At 39.0% G+C, this 9,576-nt stretch overlaps 1 non-coding gene across 1 annotated transcript; it reads left to right on the top strand.

Annotated features, from left to right (window-relative positions):
• Positions 1–244: 244 nt before the first annotated feature.
• LOC145641263 (small nucleolar RNA R71) lies at positions 245–346 on the top strand. Its single transcript, XR_014115318.1, has one exon. It is a non-coding gene; the product is annotated as a small nucleolar RNA R71 (small nucleolar RNA).
• The last annotated feature ends 9,230 nt before the right edge of the window (positions 347–9,576 follow it).

Genomic DNA, 9,576 nt, shown 5'->3' with positions numbered 1-9,576 from the left:
TTTTTGGCAAATAGAGGTTAGTTGAGCTTGCAAAAAGGATACAAAGTCGACACTATGCTTCCCCTTGTTAGCAAATCCTCTGGGATTCCCATATTGGGAATTGTGTATCGCCATATCTTCAATAACCTAACCTGCATCATCAACATTAAGATTCATGAATCTCCCACTAGCTGCAGAGTCTAAAATTATTCTAGAGGAATTTCCAATGTCGTTATAAAAGGCTTGGATTAACTGCCATTGTGCTAAATTATGGTGAGGGCATTCTCTTTGTAAGTCCTTGAACCTCTCCCAAGCCTCATATAAAGATTCATCGGCTTCTTGGGCAATGAATCACACTCCGTAGTACTGCTGTTCTCTCTGCAGGATAATGCTTGTTATAGAAATTCAAAACAAGAGTTTCCCAGTCAGTTATACCAAGTGTAGTTCTATTTAAGCCATTAAACCACAATTTAGTTTTTCCAGTTAAAGAGAAGGGAAAGAGAATCTCCCTGATTTGGTCTTGAGTGACCCCGGCTTGTCTGATGGTGTTGCAATATTGACAATAGTCGGCAATGTGAAGATTCGGGTCTTCACCCTTGGCTCCACTGAATTGCTTCCTCTCTATCATCGTTATAAATTGAGGTTTGATTTCGAATTGAACCCCATCAAGAGCCGGAGTAGGGGTGAGATGTGGAAAATCCGTAAGCTTTGGTTGTGAATAATCACTAAGCTTCTTTGGAGCCGTCATCTCTGATTCTGCGTCTGATGATGCCTCTAAATCGCTAGAATCAGTTGGAGGATCACGGTGATTATTGTTATTATCACCAGAATCCGCCAGGATTTGCTTGTAGAGATTTTTCTGTCGATGGAAGGAACGTTCGATCTCAGGATCGAATGGGATATAACCTGATCTGGAACACCTGGGCATAAACAAAAACTAGAAGCAAATGTGAGATTTGTCTCAGAGAACTATCGCTCTCTGAGAAAAAAAAGGGAAATAATCTACACTACAAAAACAATCAGAAATAAAAATAAAACCGTTTCCCCGGCAACGGCGCCAAATTTTGACAGGGTAAAGTCGTATCCCCTAATCAAAAGTAAATACCTAAATCCTCTAACTAAAGTAGATAGGGAAGTAGGGTCGATCTCCACAGGGAAACAAGTCTTTTTACTCCTAATTAATAATTATAATCTAAATTATCTAAGTAACCAATATTTATATTTGAGTATGAAACCAAACTACAAAGAATAAGAATAGGGAGAAAACAATATATAAAAGGATCTAGGGCATAGGTTCACTAATAAATAATACTCCAGGGTAAAACATAGTAATCAATCATTGACATTGCATAAATAACACGATTAACAGGCTCTCGCAATTTATTAATCAACATAGATCTAACAGGCTCTCGCAATTTACTAGATCTAAATTCTTATTGAAAATAGCCTTTAATATCAAATTAACATCTGCTCGATTCATCAATTTAATATTGCTATACTTTTACAAGCCGCAATTGTAAAACGTTAAAACAATTCAATAAGAAATTATCATGCAATACCAATAATCAATAATAGTCAATCATCAATGCATCAATTAACCAGATTGTAAAGGGCTTTCGCTACGTATTACAATCACAGAATTAATCTACCGGTATTAAATATCATCTCTCGAATCTCGACTTAACCATTTATAAATTAACCTGCCTATTGAAACTAGACCTAAACATCAATTCTCATCTGTCGAATCTCGAATCAATATTGTTAAACTCATGCATACAAGATCTGCGCAAATCTAGTCACGGAGCATTAAATCAATCAATAGGAAATTAATCTAGCATTGATAATTAACAACAATAAATTACCCCTTCATATTATTTATGGATCCCCATAAACCCTAGAAATAAAACTACTCACACATATTAAAAACTAAACAAATCAAAGAAATAAAATAAGTCATGATGAAAGGAAATAAGATTAAGAGAAGAGAAATCGTTACCAAACTAATCTGTATTAATGGAAATAATCAAGAACAAAAGTTGAGAGAAGAGTTAAGAGAGAGAAAAGATCCTAAGAGAGAAAGTCTAAGAAAGAAGGTAATTTAATAATTCCGTACAAAATCGTATTTAAAAGTTTCCTAAAACAAGAATTAAAACTAACTTAATCAGGTCTTCCAGAAACGTGCGCCCGATCGGGCGAAGGGCCGCCCGATCGGGCGCGCCTTTTTCTTCGTGTTCTTCCCAAGCAGCATCGCCCGATCGTGCTAGATGCTCGCACGATCGGGCGCGCCTTAGCATGCAGCCCTATGGTTTGCCGCGCCCGATCGGGCTAGAGGTTGCCCGATCGGGTCTTTGCTCCTCTTGAGGCTTGGACTTCGATTGGGCTAGATTTATCGGCCCAATCTGGGTTTCCTCTCGGGTCTCGAATACTTGGTCCAAACGCCTCGGGATCCCAACTACCGAGCCCTTAATCACCGGCTCTCACCGATCCTGGGCTCCAAAAGTGGTCGCGTCCTTCTAGCTTCCGTAGTTGCTCTAAAATATCCCGGGAAAATACTCCAAAAGCATAAATCCCTGCAAAAGTCAACCAAATCTACGAAAACACTAGAAAACACCAATTAGTAATAAAAGTGGCTCTAAAGAGCCAAAAACACTACTAAATATGACCAAGGGACGGGGGTAAAATACTATATAAAATAGACACATCACCACACCCTATCCAAGCATACCATATCGGCCAAGACCAGCAGAAATCAAGGTTACCGTACGCCTACTCCAATTCCGGTGGCTCATTTACTTCAGTATCAAGTGCCCTAGTATTACAATACAATCCTATTTCCTAGTCCCCTCTCTACGGATATTATGGGCAGTTGGTGAGTGGCATTTATGCCACGATTAAGGGCTTATTTTATTTGTTTTTCCCGCACTTGTTGCTTGTTTGGACCCTCTTTTCCATCTTTAGTTCTCCTTTCTTTTGTTTGCCTTCTTTTATAGTTTTTACCTATGTAGGCGTCGTTCGAAGTGCGCCTACGTTAAAGCATGTGTGAATATGCTTGGCACTCATAGGAAGTGGGAATTGACATATACGATTAGGGACAAATAAAGTTGGGAGCCGCCAACAAGTTTTTAAGGAACTTGTAAACCGTTCACGGATCATAAAAGGCAACCACGAATAAAGGGACAACGAAGTCAACAACGATTGACCCGTGAAGGTTACACCCCATTCATAATCCATGAGATTTATAACTCCATATGGTTCGGAACCACGAAAGGAGGATCGGGGATGATGGTACGAAGTGAGTCATGGAGTCACATTTGCCCGTATTGGCCTCTACTTGATTCTTATAGTGAAAAGTGATTCCTGCGATCTCAAAGGCATACAAACAACATATTCAATTTGCTCCAAACTATTATTTAGCTAAATTGGTTGAATATTAATGCAACACATAATTCTATAAAATTTGTGATCACTTGAATTAAGCAACAAGATTAAAAAGGAACCTAAATCGGTTGTCCAAATTATCTTATTAGGAGTGATTTTCAATTACATATTCCCTTTAAACATGCAATATGGTGATCATAAAAAATAATAGAATAACATCAATATTGGAAGCAATTTAACAATAATTCTAACATTACAAAATCGTTAGAAAAATAATAGAAATAAAAGGAACATAATTCTTACTTTGATTCTGTTTGTTTGCAACTACAAAATAATAAACGAGTTAGTAACTTCAAGGAAATAATAATAAAACAATAATTAAATTAAATTAAATAGAATTGATTTGGGGCCAAACCCTCAAACAGTTCTACCTTTCACACCTTGGCTTAAGGACAGAACCACGAGTAAAGTATGGACTCCTGGGAGTGCTTGAAAAAGGAATTTTGAAAGAATAAGGGTAGGCTAGTGTTTAGGGTAGAGCATAGAAGAGAGAAAAAACTAGAGAATTAATTGATGCCCCATACATCAGAAATGAGGGGGTATTTATAGAAAAATTGTGCTGAGGGAACACACGGAACCCTAAAATGATAAAAACCCTAAAAAAGTATCCCGCGACACGGCAAAGTGCACCGTGAGACAGGAAATCCCACCGTCACACGGGAAACATTCCCGTGACACGGTGCACATTTTGTGTGACGCGGTAAATATTTAGTGAACGGGGGAGAAAACGCGTTAAGGGTTTACACAGAAAGGACACGGAAATTCCCATGTCACAGCAGGTTTCCCGTGTCACGGGGAACCCCATCGTCAGACGGAAAAGTTTCCCGTGACACGGTGGACTGTTGCCGTGACGCGGGAATTTTCAGTCCGCTTTTCCGTCTAAATTCATTTTTAACCCTAATTTCGTTCAGCATTTTAAGTGCCGATTGATAATTTCGGGCCATTTTCTGATTTTATTATTATTTGGGCTAAAATAAATAAAATAAATAAAAATTTTGGGCCAAAATAAATAATAAAACAGTAAAATAAAAAAAGATTTGGGCTAAAATTAAATAATAAGTTTGGGCTGAAATTAAAACTATGCTTTGACCAAATATCAAGACTAATCCATGGACTATTCAAAAATACGAATTTAATTAAATACGATTTTTTAAGCACTCTCGGGATTAAATACTGAACCCGACCAATAGTGGCAGTGAAAAGTTGTTCATCATCGGGTTTGGTTTTGGGGAGACATTTTTAGATGTCTACAGAAGCCCCCACTTTGACTGAGTTTGTAGAAACGTCAGTTTCTAAAACGATAGTTCAAGTAGTCGATAGGGACGGATAATGATTTAAGACGTTCTGCGATCCTAAATCACTCTGTATACGCCGATACCTGCAGAAAAATGTTAATTCTACAGATAAAAGAGTAAAAAGATAGAATACGTATCTAGCACCAGTGTATCGGTGACAAATGAGTTTGGCAGCTTCCTATGCTTGAAGGAATCCACCGGATGACGTTTGTTGAAACGCTTTCCATGCTTGAGAGCCGACTGAGGAATTTGGTAGCTTTCTAAGCCTGAAGAAACCTACCGACGATACTTTCCATGCCTGAGGAAAGTCGAAGTATGAATTTGGTGTCATTCTATGCTTGAAGAAATCTACCGATAATGCTTTCCATGCTTGAGGAAAGCCGACTTGGCGGTTTTCTATACTTGAAGAAAAATCCACTGATAACGCTTTCCATGCTTGAGGAAAGCCGACAACTACTGTAATCGCTGAAATTTGCAAGTGTATGATGGTTCGATTATCCCCGAATGTGGGCCGCAGATGATTCATATTTTCAAGTCGATTATCCGACCATATTAGGTGTTTAAAATATCGACAAAATTGATTTTGACGCTTCCTAGGGGCAAAATAGTAATTTTGATACCCTTCAACCGTCAGTAAGAATTTTCCGTGTAATTTTACTGAAAAATTAACTGTCCAATTTGCGCGGAAAATCGTGCAATTTTGGTCAAAATGCCAGGAATATTCGCTGCCAGCTTTGAAAAGTGTGTAGGACAAAAGCCTGAACTCCGTGCCACATGGATAAATCCCACGACACGGTGGTGGATTGCCGTCAGACGGGATGAACTCCCGTGTCGCGAGAATTTTTTTTGCACAAAAAATCCCACGCGCTGAACACCGTTACTCAGTAACGGGATATGTGGAACGGTAATGGGGTCGTGCAACGGTCATTTTTTGGCTTTAAATATCAGACATTGCTCCCATTTTTTTCATTCACCATTTCTCGGTCTTCTTCTGCTCTCACTTTTCCTCTCCATTTTTTCACCTAATTTGCTCAGATACCCGTGCCACGGCGACGACGCACCGGCGCACGGCTTGTTTCTCGTCAGACGGATCTCCGTCCCGTGTCACGGCGGTTCTGCGGGTTTTTCACTAGGCGAAAATATGAATTGGCCACCGGTTCAAAACCCCCCAATGCCACCGGTTTTGAACCGGTGGTCATTTGGGGGGTGGCAATACTGCGTAGCAAGGCCACTGGTTCAAAACCAGTGGCAAAAAGGGGTATTGCCACCGGTTAACCGGTGGCAATTATCGTTTCACGCTTTTTTTTTGGTATTAATTATTTTTGCCACCGGTTAACCGGTGGCAATAACATGTATACATATATATATATTTTTTGTCTTTTTCAACAAGAAATACAACAGAACAATTCAGTAAAAAAGAATTACAAACATCAAAATATAAATCAAACAATATCAATCTATATAATCGAAATTTTATTTACAATATAAATCAATAAAATTGATCAATTACAACATATAAATATTGATCAATTACAACATATAAAAAAAATTTTACAATATAAATAAAAAAAAAAAGTTACAGCATCAAAATCAAAAAAACCCCATACAACATCAAAAACAATATTCCTGCATCATGATTCTTCGAAATCAATATACCTGCATCAATCAAAACAAAAAAATAAATCGACTAATATACATAAGCTGCGGAAAAAAAACTCAGAACACTATGCATGTATCTATAAATCGAGCATGTACCCATAAATTGATTAAAATCATTAAAAAAAACCAGAAAAAGCATGTAGACATAATTAAAATTGAATTAGACCCATAAGAAGATCGAATAAAAATCAAATAGAAATCGATTTTACAACTCAGAAAATTCGATTTAAAAACCCAGAAAAATTCGATTTAAAAACCAGAAAAACCCAGAAGAAATCGAATAAAATTGATTAAAATCACATAAAAATCGAATTAAAATCGATTTTAAAACTCAAAACTTCGATTTAAAAACCCAGAAAAGTTCTAATCAAAAACCCAGAAATAATCTAATAAAAGACCCAGAAAAATTCTAATAAAAAACCCAGAAGAAATCGAAGAAAATCGATTAAACTCACATAAAAACCGAATAAAAATCGAATTTAAAACCCAAAACTTCGATTCAAAAACCCAGAAAAATTCTAATCAAAAACCCCGAAAAAATTGATTTAAAAACCTAGAAGAAATCGATTAAAATCGTTTAAAATCAAAGCAAAATCGAATAAAATCGAATTAAAGTCAAATAAAAATCGATTAAAATCAAACCCTAACCTCGATTAAAGTCGTTGTTGCTCATGCATATGTTCTTGGTGTTATTGTTGCGGTGGTGGTGTTATTGTTGCGGTGGTGGTCTTCGAGGTGGTGGAAAAATTAGTGGTGGTGGAGATCGAAGAAGATGAGAAAGAGAAGGAGGAGAGGGGAGAGAGGAGAGAAAAAGAGAAAGAGGAGAGGATGAAGGAGAAGAGGGGAGAGGGGATTCGATCGAGCTGAACGACTGATCGAGGAGAGAGAATGAGAATGAGGGGAGGTGGGTGTGAAACGGTTGATGGTGGGTGAAATTGTAGGGTTTGAGGTATTAAAAGGGCTGGTTTTGTCTTCCAAAAAAAACAAAAAAAAAGGCCAGTTTTTTTATATTAGTAAGCCACCGGTTTTGAACCGGTGGGAATAATATTTTTGCCACCGGTTTGGTTTGAACCGGTGGCAATAATATCCCCGCCCATTTTCCCCCTGTTTTTTGCCACTGATTCTTAAAAACCGGTGGCAATTCAGCGGTGCCTTTTTACTTTTTTCTACTAGTGTTTGTTTCTTTTTTATATATATATTTTTTTCACTGAAATCTCGCTGCTGCTCGTTGCTGCGCTGCTGTTCAGAGCTCGCTGCTGGTGATCGGAGCTCCGTCGACTCCTGGACTCACCGTGACACGGGATCTGATCACCGTGTCGTTGCGGAGGTTCACCGTGTCGCGGCGGCGTGCTCTGTTCTCTTCACGTTTTTGCGAATTTTGGAGCTCAAATTTTCATCAATTTTGCTCTAAGTTTTTGCAACCTTCTTCATTTTTGGTTCTCCACAAGGATCTATGTAAGTTTCCCTTGATTTTGTCTCGAATTTGCTTAAAATGAGTAATTTCATGAAAAAACCCTTAAACATCAATTTGGGGATTTTTTGATTCTGAGGTTTATGTTGAAATTCTTGCCATGAATTTACTTGTATATGTATGTATGCGTGTTTTTGAGCGATTTGAGACAAAAATTGCATGATTTGGTGAAGAATTGGGCAAATCACCATTTTTTGTACTACTTGTGGTAAATGGTGTTCTTTGTTATTCATGTTGTTCTTTTGCACTTGAAATGATGACATATTGGTTGTAGATCTTGAAAAATATGCCATGATGCGTCGATCTATTGTTTTTGTGCAATTTTGAAATATGTTTTGTGTTGTGTATGTACTATATTGTCATGGAGAACATACTATCATGCAATTAGGAGAACATAGTATTAGTTCGTCATGGAGAAACTAAATACTATAAATAATTCCATTATTTTGCTAATTTTTAGCCTTGAGGTAAAAATTTAGCGTATAAAAAATGCAATAAATAACTAAATAACTTAGGAAATGATGCTAAATATTTAGATTTTTTATTAAAATGCAACTCGATTTAAATAACTAAATGTCTTAGGAAATGATGCTAAGCATTTAGATTTTTATTTTTATAATAGCATGCCTAGACGACGGGATCGCGATCTTTCCACGGCCGACGTTAAGCTTTTCGGGAGGACACTCCCACGATTCCCGAGGGTATAGATGATGACGTCTTAGAGTATGAGCCTCGAGCCTCTACGGGTAGAGGTAGGTGGGCTCCACCTCCGTGGACCTCAGACCAGTTGGTTTTCTGTCGTGAGAACCACGTTTCTCATCGTCCACTTGCCGGCATAGTTGACGGCACGCTTCGCCATCACGGTTCTGGAGCCGGTGATTTGATTCCATGACTTCATCGGATTATCACGAGGGATCCTGCTACGAACGCCTTATGGGAATCAGCTGGTTTAGTGGACTTTTATTCGGCGATCGTAGGGTTTTGCAGCCCCCGGGGTTGTGGTGCGACAGTCGTTCGTGCGTTGTTGGAGTATTTTTGGGATACTACCAACACCTTTCACTTTTCTTGGGGGGAGATGACAGTGAACCCTCTGGACTTTAGCATGATTAGCGGTCTACGCTTCACTGACCCGGCCGTAGCACAGATGTCTGATCTTTCTTGGGGAGCGGCTGAGGCAGCTGATTTGTGAGGTCCGATCGTTCAACATATCTGGACCAAGCCCGTGTCTCGAGGTGGTCCTAGGAGCGGGCAATCAGAGTTGGCTTCGGTTCTAGCACGTGGTTTTGACATGGAAGAGACATCACCTGAGCAGCGAGTGCGAATCTTCATTTTGATTCTCATTTCCATGACTCTTTCTCCTGATAGGAGTTCGCGTGCACTCATTTGCTACCTTCCTTCTTTAGTCAGGATCAGTGAGATAGGATCCTTTAGCTGGGCCAGCCTCGGATATGCCGACCTTCTCTTGTCGTTACGTCATGGCTGTAGGCAGCTGAACGACGAGTCCCCTGTCACTGTCTACGGTTTATGGAGAGTCGTAGAGGTGACGATCCTTTCCTCTTCTTGTTTTATTTGTTCGACTCATGTGCTCAATGATTACTTTTCATTGCATCTATGGTTCTACGAGTACTTCCCAAGATTGGCTCCTCGACGGCGTCATGGAGCGGTTCATGACTTCCCTATCGGGGCCAGCTGGCGTGACCAAGGAGAGTCACGGGTGGAGTCTATCTCTGAGCT

Source organism: Chenopodium album, chromosome 7 (genome assembly GCF_948465745.1).
Source record: "Chenopodium album chromosome 7, dcCheAlbu1.1, whole genome shotgun sequence".
Classification (NCBI taxonomy): domain Eukaryota; kingdom Viridiplantae; phylum Streptophyta; class Magnoliopsida; order Caryophyllales; family Amaranthaceae; genus Chenopodium; species Chenopodium album.
Note: the sequence above shows the minus strand (reverse complement) of the source record. Positions and strands in the feature narration are given on the sequence as shown.